Source organism: Haematobia irritans, chromosome 4 (assembly GCF_050003625.1).
Source record: "Haematobia irritans isolate KBUSLIRL chromosome 4, ASM5000362v1, whole genome shotgun sequence".
Lineage (NCBI taxonomy): Eukaryota > Metazoa > Arthropoda > Insecta > Diptera > Muscidae > Haematobia > Haematobia irritans.
Genome location: NC_134400.1, coordinates 18333005 through 18348723, shown reverse-complemented (window position 1 = coordinate 18348723; position 15719 = coordinate 18333005). Strand labels below are relative to the sequence as shown.

Here is a 15719-nt window from a genome sequence, read left to right as displayed (position 1 = left end):
AAGGATCGATACACACCATTTTCGGCACACATATTTATGGTCCTCAAATACCTCCAGATTTCCAATTGCAGACAAATCGCATAAAAACTACGATTTCTAAACCTGGGCCGATATAGGCCATCTTCGAACTTGACCTGTGTGCAGACAAAAGACGCATATGTGCCAAATTTCAAGAACGATAGCGCCATTATTGAGGACTGTAGCGTGATTACAACAGACAGACGGCTAGACGGACATGATGATATCATCTTACAATTTTTCCCTAATCAAGAATATATATATATATATATATATATATATATATATATATATATATATATATATATATATATATATATATATATATATATATATATATATATATATATATATATATATATATATATATATATATATATATATATATATATATATATATATATATATATATATATATATATATATATATATATATATAATAGAAATACCCTTGATTATTTCTTAAATTTCAAACAAATTTTGTTTAAAATAATGAAATTTTGATTAAAATAAAGTTTATAACCTTTGTTTCAAAAATTTTTTTCATTAAATTTAGGACACAAATTTTGTAAATTTTCATCCCTCCGTTAAAGTCGCATGTCTTTGAACTAAGGCTAATTTTCCTTAAAGTAAAGAAACATATTTTTGATTTAAAGAAATTGCCCTTAAATTAACTTAGGTTAGGTTAGGTTATGTGGCAGCCCGATGCATCAGGCTCACTTAGACTATTCAGTCCATTGTGATACCACAGTGGTGAACTTCTCTCTTATCACTGAGTGCTGCCCGATTCCATGTTAAGCTCAATGACAAGGGACCTCCTTTTTATAGCCGAGTCCGAACGGCGTTCCACCTTGCAGTGAAACCACTTACAGAAGTTTTGAAACCCTCAGAAATGTCACCAGCATTACTGAGGTGGGATAATCCACCGCTGAAAAACTTTTTGGTGTTCGGTCGTAGCAGGAATCGAACCCACGACCTTGTGTATGCAAGGCGGGCATACTAACCATTGCACCACGGTGGCTCCCCTTAAATTAACTTAAATATTGAATCTTTAGATTTAAGATAAAAATGCTTCAAATATAGATTAAGACTTATTTTGAGGATTTAGCGCCTTTGGTTTAAAGTTTTCTGAAATTAAGAAAACATTTTTCACCGTTCCGTTATAATTTGGAATTTTAAACTGGCATTTGGTTGTACGTGAGTACCGCAAAAAGAGAATTCAAATTTGATGAGATCTGTATCCTAATTTTAATTTTATTGGTCCTAGATTTAAGACCGGATAGGTCGCTAAAAATTTCTTTATTTTAAAGAAGCCGCATTTTTGGCTCGAAATCAATACCAAAATCCTTAAGGGAAGATCAACATCTTTGAATCCAAGTAAACTTTTTTTGAGTGCATGCACAAATTTATGCATATCGGTCCATAATTATATATAGCCCCCAGATTTGACCTCCGGAGCCTCTTGGAGGAGCAAAATTTATCCGATCCAGTTGATATTTGATACGTGGTGTTAGTATGTATATGATTTCTAACAACCATGCCAAATTTGGTTCATATCGGTCCATAATCATATATAGCCCCATATAAACCGATCCCCAGATTTGGTTTTGGAGCCTCTAGGAGGAGCAAATTTCATCCGATTCAGCTGAAATGTTGTATTTTGTATAAGAATATATGGACACCAACATCCATGCAAAAATTAGTCCATATCGGTTCATAATTATATATAGCCCCCATATAAACTGATCCCCAGATTTGACCTCCGGAGCCTCTTGGAGGAGCAAAATTTATCCGATCCAGTTGATATTTGATACGTGGTGTTAGTATGTATATGATTTCTAACAACCATGCCAAATTTGGTTCATATCGGTCCATAATCATATATAGCCCCCATATAAACTGATCCCCAGATTTGACCTCCGGAGCCTCTTGGAGGAGCAAAATTTATCCGATCCGGTTGATATTTGGTACGTGGTGTTAGTATATGATTTCTAACAACCATGCCAAAATTGGTTCATATCGGTCTATAATCATATATAGCGCCCATATAAACCTATCCCCAGATTTGGTTTTGGAGCCTCTAGGAGGAGCAAATTTCATCCGATTCAGCTGAAATGTTGTATTTTGTGTAAGAATATATAGGCACTAACATCCATCCAAAAATTAGTCCATATCGGTTCGTAATTATGTATAGCCCCCATATAAACCGATCCCCAGATTTGACCTCCGGAGCCTCTTGGTGGAGAAAAATTTATCCGATCCGGTTGATATTTGGTACGTGGTGTTAGTATACGATTTCTAACAACCATCCCAAAATTGGTTCATATCGGTATAATTGTATATAGCCCCCATATAAACCGATCCCCAGATTTGGTTTTGGAGCCTCTAGGAGGAGCAAATTTCATCCGATTTAGCTGAAATGTTGTATTTTGTGTAAGAATATATTGACACTAACATCCATGCAAAAATTAGTCCATATCGGTCCATAATTATGTATAGCCACCATATAATCCATATAATCCGATGACTCCGGAAACCCTTGGAGGAGCAAACTTCATCCGATTCGGTTGAAATTTGGTACATTGCGCTAGTATATGACCGCTAACAACCATGTCAAACTTTGCCCATATCGGTCTATAGTTATATATAGACCTCATATAACCCGATCCCCAATCACACAAAAATTCGTCCATATACATTGAAAAAAATATTGTCATGAGCTCAAAGATTTCATGTCTTTAAAATACGAATGCAAATTTTGCTTAGCATAGAAGATGCATTTCTCTAATATAAAGTTTTTTTCCTTGTCGATAAGTCGATAAACTTATCAATGAAGTCGTATTGTCCTTATAATTAAGTGATTTGACTTAAAGATGGGTATCATAACATCAAAGAAAAAATATTTGGGCTAAGGTCAACTTGACTTTAATAATACAGAAACATTCTTTAAATTTAATGAAATTGTATTTAAATTTGTTTTATTTTTGCATCTTGACTACATAGCAAAAAATCGTTCAAATATAGGACATGTTTTTCAACACTTAATTCTAAAGACGTTTTTTACTTGAAACATAGCATAATTTCTACTGGAAGTCGATTCTTAATTTGGAAAATAAAGTTGTCGTTAACTCGTTTCTAAAGAACTTTGATAGCATATGAAGAAAAAAGTTGAAAAACGAAAAATTAAAATTTGCTTCCTAGAAGCAAGTACACCCAAAACCCAAATTTAAAAGAAAATTGTGTCTTAAAAGTATCCTTACTTGTATTCTCCGCTTCTTTAGCTCGGAATCAATACCAATTTTTTTAAAGTAAAGACAAAATCTTTTTTTTTTCAGTGTAGGTTCATAACTTTATAAAGAGAACCCCATATTTCAATTCTACATCTCTAATTGCAGCACAAAAGTTCATATAAGTTCGTAATTCATTTCGAATCTCTTTAGAACCGTAGATTAAAATTTTCTGTAATTAATGGATTTATAAATTGTACCCCTCTTCTAGAGATTATGGTTTTAATGTGATAGTACAGAATCTTAGACGTCATGACTATTTTACTATTCCTTTTCATAGGAGTAATTATGCTTCTTGCGAGCCCATTTTGAGAGCTTTAAAAGAATTTAACAAATTGAATAATAACTTTAATTTGGATTTTTCAATTTACCTAAATAAGCTAATTAATATTTTAGATTTAATTTATTGTTAAAATTGCCAGTCTGTAAGGATTGTAATCTATAAACTTAAATAAATTATGTGAGATGTGTAGATACCTTGCCAAACTACTGAATTTTGATTACTATAAAATCTATTAGTTCTAAAAGAATATTATAAGACATGGACTACTGCATAACATTTTATTGTTGTTTTTTGCCTTTGTTGAAAAAATATGCTAATATTGAACTAAAACACACCAAATTTCTTTAATTATAAATTTGATGAAAATAATCGGCTTCGGCCGTCCCTACGTCCCTGGACAACGAAAACGGTTTCCGTATTCAAATAATTATGACTTAAAACTTATCAAACAATTTAAACATAATCTATGTACAATAAGGCTACAAAATTATATCAGATAGGTGATATTAATTAAGAAAACAATACCACTGAATTAATTAAAAACAATCACTTGTTAAGAAATGATAATTGAAACACAACACTTGAGCCAACAGAAAAAATGTGTTTTTTTTTGTTTTTTGCTTTTAAAGCATATTTTAGTTTGTTTACTCTTTTACACGTTTGGGAATTTTATTCATAAAGGGCGCCGCCGAAACAAAGATAAATGGTTGGCACAGACAAAAAACAATATTTTAAATTGGCTCTATTATGAATTCTTTATTTTTCTACAAATACATTTAGAACTATAGGGAAACGGTTGGTCGAATTGTTGTTGGAACGTAAACGATCTACCCGCTTGCTTATGTTATATGTGTGTTGAGAAGCAATCCCGAATTCAAACTAAATGTAGGTGACTAAGTTGTCTCCTATTTATTGATCGGTTTTATTTCAATCATATATCGTACGTACGCTGGGTACGGCTCTATCAATTTAGAGTTACTGAAGTTCTCGCAGAGATAAATGTTGAGAGCATTACGCTATATTTGTAATACACAAAGAGAAAAATTATTTGTCAAAATTTTATTTCTATAGAAAATTTTCTCGAAAATTTTATTTCTATAGAAAATTTTTTCAAAATTTTATTTCTATAGAAAATTTTGTCAAAATTTTATTTCTATAGAAAATTTTGTAAAAATTCAATTTCTATAGAAAATTTTATTTCTATAGAAAATTTTCTCCACATTGTATTTCTATAGAAATTTTTTTCTACATTTTATTTCTATAGAAAAATTTGTCAAAATTTTATTTTTTTTTTTTATTTTGTAAAAATTTTATTTCTATAAAAAAAATTTTCAAAATTTTATTTCTATAGAAAATTCTGTAAAAATTCAATTTCTATAAAATTTTTTTTCAAAATTTTATTTCTATAGAAAATTTTCTCCAAATTGTGTTTCTATAGAAAATTTTCTAAAATTTTTATTTCTATAGAACATTTTGTCAAAATTTTATTGCTATAGAAAATTTTGTCAAAATTTTATTTCTATAGAAAAAATTTTCAAAATGTTATTTCTATAGAAAATTTTGTAAAAATTAAATTTCTATAGAAAATTTTCTCAAAATTTTATTTCTATAGAAAATTTTCTCCAAATTGTATTTCTATAGAAAATTTTCTAAAATTTTTATTTCTATAGAAAATTTTGTCAAAATGTTATTTCTATAGAAAATTTTATAAAAATTCAATTTCTATAGAAAATTTTGTCAAAATTTTCTATAGAAAATTTTTTCAAAATTTTATTTCTATAGAAAAATTTCTATAGAAAAATTCTATAGAAAATTTTTTCAAAATTTTATTTCTATAGAAAATTTTGTCAAAATTTTATTTCTATAGAAAATTTTGTAAAAAATCAATTTCTATAGAAAATTTTGTAAAAATTCAATTTCTATAGAAAAATTCTATAGAAATTTTTTTCAACATTTTATTTCTATAGAAAATTTTGTCAAAATTTTATTTCTATAGAAAATTTTGTCAAAATTGTATTTCTATATAAAATTTTCATCTCTATAGAAAATTTTTTCTAAATTTTATTTCTATAAAAAATTTTGTCAAAATTTTATTTCTATAGAAAATTTTATTTTTATAAAAAATGTCAAAATTTTATTTCTTTAGAAAATTTTTTCTAAATTTTATTTCTATAGAAAATTTTTTCAAAATTTTATTTCTATAGAAAATTTTCTCCAAATTGTATTTCTATAGAAAATTTTCATTTCTATAGAAAATTTATTCAAAATTTTATTTCTATAGAAAAATTTTTCAAAATGTTATTTCTATAGAAAATTTTGTCAAAATGTTATTTCTATAGAAAATTTTGTAAAAATTCAATTTCTATAGAAAATTTCCTAAAATTTTCATTTCTATAGAAAATTTTTTCAAAATATTATTTCTATAGAAAATTTTGTCAAAATGTTATTTCTACAGAAAATTTTGTAAAAATTCAATTTCTATAGAAAATTTTGTCAAAATTTTATTTCTATAGAAAATTTTCTCCAAATTTTATTTCTATAGAAAATGTCAAACTTTTATTTCTATAGAAAATTTTATTTCTATAGAAAATATTGTCAAAATTTTATTTCTATAGAAAATTTTGTCAAAGTTTGATTTCTATAGAAAATTTTCTCCAAATTATATTTCTATAGAAAATTTTCTAAAATTTTCATTTCTATAGAAAATTTTTTCAAAATTTTATTTCTATAGAAAAAATTTTCAAAATGTTATTTCTATTGAAAATTTTGTCAAAATTGTATTTCTATAGAAAATTTTTTCAAAATTTTATTTCTATAGAAAATTTTATTTCTATAGAAAATATTGTCAAAATTTTATTTCTATAGAAAATTTTGTTAAAGTTTTATTTCTATAGAAAATTTTCTCCAAATTGTATTTCTATAGAAAATTTTCTAAAATTTCTATAGAATTTCTATAGAACATTTATTCAAAATTTTATTTCTATAGAACATTTATTCAAAATTTTATTTCTATAGAAAAATTTTTCAAAATGTTATTTCTATAGAAAATTTTGTCAAAATTTTATTTCTATAAAAAATGTTGTCAAAATTTTATTTCTATAGAAAATTTTGTCAACATTTTATTTTTATAGAAAATTTTGTCAACATTTTATTTCTATAGAAAATTTTTTCAAAATTTTATTTCTATAGAAAATTTTGTCAAAATTTTATTTCTAAATAAAATTTTGTCAAAATTTTTATTTCTATGGAAAAGTTTGTCAAAACTGTATTTCTATAGAAAATTTTGTCAAAATTTTAATTCTAGAGAAAATTTTGTCAAAATTGCTATTACAAATTTGTGAAATGCCTCTTAATTGGAGAGGAATATCTACCAAAACATCGAATATTCTACAAATCTACCCAACAGTAAAAAATCTACCATTTTTGGTAGAATTCTACCTACTGTGCAACCGTGGTTGTGGATTCAAACCCAGTTTATCCACTCACAGTGATGACATTTCTGAGTGTTTCAAAGCTTCTCTAAGTGTTTTCACTGCAATGTGTATCGCCATTCGTAATCGGCTATAAAAAGAGGATCCCTTGTCATACAATACTCGAGCTAAAAATAAAATTGGGCAGTACTCAGTGATAAGAGAAAAGTTCAACACTGTAGTATCACAATGGACTGAATAGTCTAAGTGAGCCTGAAATATCGGGCTGCCACTATACCTTTCCAAACATTTATTGAAACCCAGCGAATTTGTTTCACTTAGCAATTATCCATATATAGACTGATAATAAAAGTGACAGTCACGTTAAGCGAAGTACAAATTTTCTAAATATAATTACACAATCGTTAAACTTCACCTCCTTAAGGAAGACAGTTTTAATTAGACTTCATACCAGCTAAACATATAAATCAATATCTTAAAACCGGAATTAATTATATAGGAAAACGTCTTACTGGTTTGTTTTAAATGAGATATTTTGAATTTGAATTACCATCAGAAAGTGTGTCAACACATTATGGAATGTTGAAGTGATTACCTCTACGCTATGACACACAAAATTGGTCTTGGTAACAGATCTACGAAATCGCCTTTTCGTATTTAAAATCTCATTTTTGTATGCAAGAGTTCGAGTATTATAAGGACTGAAGGGAATTTCAACTAAAAAATCGGACAACCCTAATACCTCACATGTTGTAAAACCAATTTGGTAAGATTTCTAAGAAGTGCCGTCATATTCCAAAAATGTTGACAGGCCGTATAGTTCTAAAGACTTTCTAACAATGAAAACTTTCTTAAACAATACAAAAACAAGTAAGTCTAAAGTCGAGAGGGGGCACCACTTTGTAGATCCACATTTTCGATACCATATCAAATCCGTCAAATGTGTTGGATGTTATATATATATATATAAAGGTTTTTGTTCCCATATAAATATATTAAAATCTGACTCGATCTGGACAAAATTTGATAGACTTCAACAAAATCTAGAAACTTCTACGAAAGACTGTCATCCACAATCGAATTACTTGGGTTGTGGTATCTTAATTCGTTTTCTAAATTGTGAGTTAGTCCATACGTGGTATATGTTAGACAAAAAAGGTATATATAGGATCGATTTATCTGAGGGCTATATATAACTATAGACCGATATGGACCTAGTTAGGCATGGTTGTTAACGGCCATATACTAGCACAATGTACCAAATTTCAACTGACTCGGATGAAATTTGCTCCTCCAAGAGGCTCCAAAACCAAATCTCGGGATCGGTTTATATGTGGGCTATATTTGATTATGGACTAATATGGACCACTTTTGGCATGGTTGTTAAATATTATATACTACCACCACGTACCAAATTTAAACCAGATCGGATGAATTTTGCTTCTCCAAAAGGCACCGGAGGTCAAATCTGGGGATCGGTTTATATGGGGGCTATATATAATCATGGACTGATATGAACAAATTCCTGCATGGTTGTTGGATACTATATACTAATATCACGTACCAAATTTCAACCCAATCGGATGAATTTTGCTCTTCCAAGGGGCTCCGGACGTCAAATCTGGGGATCGGTTTATATGGGGGCTATATATAATTATGAACCGCATACGACCAATATTTGCATATATTAACACCACGGACCAAATATCAACTGAATCAGATGAATTTTGGTCATCCAAGAGGCTCCGGAGGACAAATCTGGTGATCGGTTTATATGGGGGCTATATATAATTATGCACCGATGTGGACCAATTTTCGCATGGTCATTACACAGAAAAAAATATCACCAAAATATTTCCAATTAAAAAGTTAATTGAAGTTGAATTTTTTTTTTTTCAATTAATAAATTAATTGGTACAATTAACTTTTTAATCAAGATAGAAACATTAAGTTAACTAAGTCAATGATTGAACATTTTAAAATTTTTAATTAAAAAGTTAATTGATACAATTAACTTTTAATCAAATTCGGAAGACTAAGTCAGTTAAAAAAGCGACGAACATTTTTTTTAAATTTTTAATTAATTTTTTTTTTTTCAAACAATCAATTGTTAATCCAAATAAAAATTCTAAGCCAATTCAGAATGTAATTGAAAATAGTTACCTTTTTTAATTAATAAATTAATTGAGTTTTGCAATCAACATCAATTAAATTTTTAATTGAATCAATTAAAAAATTAATTGATATTTGGTAATGAAACCAATTAATTTTTTAATCAAGAATTTTTTCTATGCCCAATTAAAACTGTGATTGATACTATCATTTTCGTGATTGAAGATATTTCAATTAAAAAATTAATTGGATCAATTAATTTCGTGATTGAATCAGAAAAAAAATTTTTTGTGTGTAGAGACCATATACAAACACTATGTACAAAATTTCAACCGGATCGGATGAAATTTTCTTCTCTTATAGGCTCCGAAAGCCAAATCGGGGGATTGGTTTATATGGGGGCTATATATAATTATGGACCGATGCGGACCAATTTTTGCATAGTTGTTAGAGATCATATGCTAACACCATGTACAAAATTTCAACCGGATCGGATGAAATTTTCTTCTCTTGTAGGCTCCGAAAGCCAAATCGGGGGATTGGTTTATATGGGGGCTATATATAATTATGGACCGATGCAGACCAATTTTTGCATGGTTGTTAGAGACCATATACTAACACCATGTACCAAATTTCAGCCGGATCGAATGAAATTTGCTTATCTTAGAGGCTCCGCAAGCCAAATCGGGGGATCGGTTTATAGAAGGGCTATATATAATTATTGACCGATGTGGACAAATTTTTGCATAATTGTTAGAGACCATATACAAACACCATGTACAAAATTTCAACCGGATCGGATGAAATTTTCTTCTCTTATAGGCTCCGCAAGACAAATCGGGGGATCGGTTTATATGGGGGCTATATATAATTATTGACCGATGTGGACCAATTTTTGCATGGTTGTTAAAGACCGTATACTAACACCATGTACCAAATTTCAGCCGGATCGGATGAAATTTTCTTCTCTTAGAGGATCCGAAAGCCAAATCGGGGGATCGGTTTATATGGGGGCTATACGTAAAGTGGACCGATATGGCCCATTTGCAATACCATCCGACCTACATCAACAACAACTACTTGTGCCAAGTTTCAAGTCGATAGCTTATTTCGTTCGGAAGTTAGCGTGATTTCAACAGAAGGACGGACGGACATGCTCAGATTGACTCAGAATTTCACCACGACCCAGAATATATATATACTTTATGGGGTCTTAGAGCTATATTTCGATGTGTTACAAACGGAATGATAAAGTTAATATACCCCATCCTATGGTGGAGGGTATAACAAGTAAATCTAAAGTATGGCGGGGGGCTACTATACTATACCCTGCACCACTTCGTAGATCCACATTTTCTAATATATTGGATGCTATATATAAAGGTTTTTTTTACCCTATACATAAATTCACATCTGACTCGATCTGGACAAAATTTGTTAAGACTTCTAAAAAAAACTATAGACTTAAAATTTCAGTTGGCTAATCCACTGGGGTGGGGGAAAAAATATGGGAAACATTTACATCTGAACCAAGTTTTAGGCAACTTCGCAAAAGTGTATTTATGATATATCGGCCAACAGACATGTATTAGATGCATAGGAAAATTGGAGTCATTTCCACAAGTTTTCGATTTAGCAGAGGCGATTTACAAGGAAAATGTGGGTATTTTGGCCATTTTGCCTAAGTCGGAAAATCATATATATGGGAGCTATATCTAAATCTGAACCGATTTCAACCAAGTTTGGCATGCATGGTTATTATGTTAATTCTACTCCCTGTGCACTATTTAAAGCAAATCAGGGTAAAACTCTGCCTTCTGAAGCCATATAAGTCCATATCGGGTGAAAGATATATATGGGAGCTGTATCTAAATCTCAACCGATTTCTTTCAAAATTGGGTTCTATTCTGACCCAACAATGCCAAAGTTGAAGTCGATTGGACAGAAACTGCGACCTGGACTTTGATTACAAACATGTGTTCACAGACAGAGGGACGGACGGAAAGACGGACATGGTTATATCGACTCAGGGACCGCTCCTAATCAATATTGCCAAAGACACCATGTGTCTACCTCGTCTCTTTCTGGGTGTTGCAAACATATATAATACCCTGTTCCGGGTATAAGAATAATTATTTTTAATAAATTTTCTTCATTTTGACAAAAACTATGAACCTATTGCAATTATTAAAATATTTTCAATGCTCTATTAATCATGTTCCTTAATCTAAATCTGTCCATAAAGCTCGATTAATAATTGTAAAATTAGATATAATGCATTTGGACGTTAATTGCCTGTTTCGGTATCAGGCTAACATGAAATATAATAAAATATTTTAGTTAAAAAGATCTAAAATAAACCTACATTTTCTTTCATGGTTAATTTACTATTTTATTTTTGCTGTAGTATCGGCCTCAAATTATTAATTTAACCAAATTCTCTCTGTGTATATTCGTCATAATTAAGTCAAAGACCGTAAGCATGCTTTTGACCATATTTCGAATAGCTTCGAAATATAAACCAAACGAGTTTCACGAATTAACCATAAACAATACAAAAAAATTAAGGCTTGGAGAAAACGTAAACAAAAATGCCGGGTGAAATCATAGGTTATGAAAACAAAACACCAACGCCAATAACACGTATTACTGTTATTTCACTACCACATAAAACATTCAGATGGGCTTAACCGTTAGCATATGTGATTGTTTACAACATTACATTGCCATATTGTACACATAGTACCGCTATAGAAATTCTAATTGTCAAGTTATTGGCAACGCTGATTCGTAAGCAATGAAAATTCCGGAACAGGAATTAGGGGGTGAAAGGAATTTGTATCACTAACACAATCACAAAACCACACATTAACTTACTCTCACTTTTTCGTATGCTATCGATTGTTGGGTTGTTGCTATTACACGAGGAATCTGACATACATTTGCTGCTTTTGTTTTTGTTTTATTTTTTCTCATTTTAATTAATCAATTGCATTGTGGTTAAATCATTTTTGTACAATTATAAATTTTTGTTGTACTATTATTATTTTGTATACCAGCGAACTATCTGATAAACAAATGTAAACTGCAAGATAACTGTTGACAAAATTAGCCGTCTTCTTAGGATTTGCCGATAGGTAACATTAAGCTTTGAACTGTTATGATAAACTAATGAAAACTTTTTGTTGCTACCAATGTTGCCAACATGATGCGTTGATTATTCAAGTAGTAGAACACCTATTCTAGGTTGATAAAATTGGGCAAAAAATAACTTATGCGCTTTACAGACTATCAGTTATTCCGGACGACAGTGCACAATGCACGAACATATCCCATATATGGTGCACATTATAAGTTAAGTCTGAAGGCATAATCGATACTGCTGCATGTTTATAGGATCGATAACACATTTACCGATTATTTAGTCATCGCCGACAAGTCGTATCGATCCGACACACTGTAAGGTTCTTTACAAACACCTACATTCCAACCGGAATAACTGATAATCTGTAAAGCGCATTACCCAATTTATAATCAGGGATGGAAAATACAATTTTAAAGAAAGTACATGAAAGGTATTTTTTTTTTGAGCGAAAAAGTACTTTTCACTAAAGGTGGGTATTAAGTTCGAATTTAGCCGCTAAAAACGTCATTTTTTCACGATTACTTTTCTTTAATAATCCATTTTAAGGAATACAAACTTTGTGCAAATTTGCTTTGGGGTTTTCCCCATCAAGTTATAATAAAATTTGCAACAAATATGTATAATTTCATGCATTTTTCTTACTTATTTAGTTTTCACTTTCGCGATTTTAGCGGCTAAACTCGAACTTAATACTCACCTTAAAGGTGAGTCTAAGTTCCAGTTTAAGGTAAGTATTAGGTTCGAGTTAAGCCGCTAATTTTCACTAATGCGCTTTACATACTATCAGTTATTCCGGACAATAGTGCTCGTGTCGAACATATCCCATATATTGTGCACATTATAAGTTAAGTCCGAAGGCATAATCGATACTGCTGCATGTTTATGGGATCGATAACACATTTACCGATTATTTAGTCATCGCCGACAAGTCGTATCGATCCGACACACTGTAAGATTCTTTACAAACACCGACATTCCGTCCGGAATAACTGATAGTTTGTAAAGCGCATAAAGTGAAAACTAAATCAGTAAAAAAGTCATAAAATTATACATATTTGTTGCAGATTTCGACTTTAAAAAATATAAACTTCACGAAAAGTTGGTTTGGGCTATTTCCCATCAAGTTATAATAAAATTTGCATCAAAGAGGTATAACTTCATACGTTTTACTGATTATTTTTTTCATTTTAGCGGCTAAACTAAAACTTAATACTCACCTTAAAATTCAACAAAAAATCAATTATAAGATTATTGTCAAGAGCTCCTTACCTGCCAACATTTCAAACCCTGCCAGCATTTCAAAGTTCCATTTCATCTTCATCGCTACCACAGACTCGTAAATGTCACTACAACCATCCTACTGTGATGGGGGGCAGCATATCATAAAGTACAAAATGTACTTCATACATGTATTTTGCCATCACTACTTTTACAAAAGCCATTTTATTTTTTGTGAAACGCCAAGCGCAACCAGCTTGTTATATTTTATTTAAATAAAAACGAAAATAAAGTTCTGAAAACATAGATTTTACGCTTAAAATTGTGAAAGGTATATTGGTGAACAATTTTTGATTTTCCAAATGGAATAAAGTGATTGTTTTTCAAATATTTTATAGACACGCTGCCTCCATCGAATAAAAACACTGGCTGATAGACGCTGCAACATGTAACTCGCTACTTGTAACTCTACATCATCATTAATGCAAAAAATTATGTTAAATGTGATGTGATAGTGGTATAAATGTTATATTTTTAAGAATTTGTAAATGATTAATCAAATTAATAAATATCTAAACAAACGTGTTTTACTCGACCACAATGATTCTTTTACCACTATCTTAAAATGTGCTTTTTCTGATTGTTTGGAGGGTCTCTTATTGGCGTCGTTCTAAATTGATCTATAAAGGCACCTAATAATTGCACTCATGCGAAACCTTTTTGTAGTAACTTGTTTTCGACGTACTGGGGATCCTCAGAAGCGCCCCCAAATTCAAAAAATGTTGGCAGGGAAGTTCCATTTCATCCTCATCGCTACCACAGACTCGTAAGTGACACTCCAACAATCGCCAACTGCGATGGGGGAAGCGTATGAAATGTACATGAAAGTATTTTGCCATCACTATTGTTACAAGAGCCATTTTATATTTTGTGAAACACCAAGCGCAACTAGCTTCTTATAATTTATTTAAATAAAAACGATAATGAAGTACTGAAAACATATTTATTTTACTTAAAATTGTGAAAGGTATATTGGTGAACAATTGTTGACTTTCCAAATGGAAATAGTTTTGACAACATTTTCTATAGAAATAAAACTTTGACAACATTTTCTATAGAAATAAAATGTTGACAAAATTTTCTATAGAAATAAAATGTTGACAAAATTTTCTATAGAAATACAATATTATTTTTTTGGTAGTTTTGGTATTATTTTTTGGTAGTTTTTGGTAAGGTTTTCTCCAAATGTTGCTATATTATTTTTGTCTCAAGTTTCGATCGTGACTGTAACGGTTCGCATTATTTTAGTACGCGATCGAGAACTTGTTATCTAGAAAGTGTTCGTGTGGAAGCATAATATAAAAACACTTGCTTTTTTCGACTATAACATTTTTGAAATTCAAGCAAATCGTGTTTTTGACTATGGTTTTTACAAAATCCGCATGATCTTGTCTGTTTTGCCAAATTTCTAAAAGACTATTGCAAATAAATTTGTTAAAGACTTTTACAAAATATTAAAACTATTGTACCATAAATCTGATATCGGCTCAAAAATGTCTACACAAAAGGTAGACAGACATTCATACCAACGGTCATTTTCATGTAGCTCTGTTAGGCTTAAACTGCCAGTAAATTACAAATAACAGTTAACTTTAACTGAAAAATGTTAACTTCCTCACTGGCATATGGAGTATATAGGACAAAAATTGTGTTTATCAAAATAGATTTCGTCTTAAATCTCTATTGATTTTAATTTATTTTTGTGTTCATATTTTTTGTTATATAGCAATTTGAAATTGCTTTTTAATTTACTCTTAAGGTGAGACTATGTTCGGGGTTTTCACCAAAACACAAAATAAAAAGTACAATTATATTTATAAAGACGATATATTTTGATCAAGTCTTGCCATATAATGGATGGAAAAGATCCAAGGAATTGATTGCAAGTAATGTTATATTTCTAAATTAGTTAATTAAAAAAGTAAACATGAGAACAAACTGTTTTTCAGCTTGAAAACTGAACATAGTACTCAGCTTTATGCGCTTTACAGATTATCAGTTATTCCGGACGGTATGTCGGTGTTTGTAAAGAATCTTACAGTGTGTCGGATCGATACGACTTGTCGGCGATGACTAAATAATCGGTAAATGTGTTATCGATCCCATAAACATGCAGCAGTATCTATTATGCCTTCGGACTTAAATTATAATGTGCACAATATATG

The 15719-nt window shown here is 30.2% G+C and overlaps 1 protein-coding gene across 4 annotated transcripts in view; it reads right to left on the bottom strand.

Annotated features, from left to right (window-relative positions):
* Positions 1-12297, bottom strand: part of LOC142234500 (sodium-independent sulfate anion transporter) — a 47999-nt gene extending 35702 nt beyond the window's left edge. The window contains exon 1 of one of the 4 annotated variants that reach the window (XM_075305659.1): positions 12009-12297. The gene's annotated coding sequence lies outside the window, so the exon portion shown is untranslated. The other 3 variants (XM_075305662.1, XM_075305660.1, XM_075305661.1) reach the window with 3 other exon arrangements.
* Between the last annotated feature and the right edge of the window lie 3422 nt (positions 12298-15719).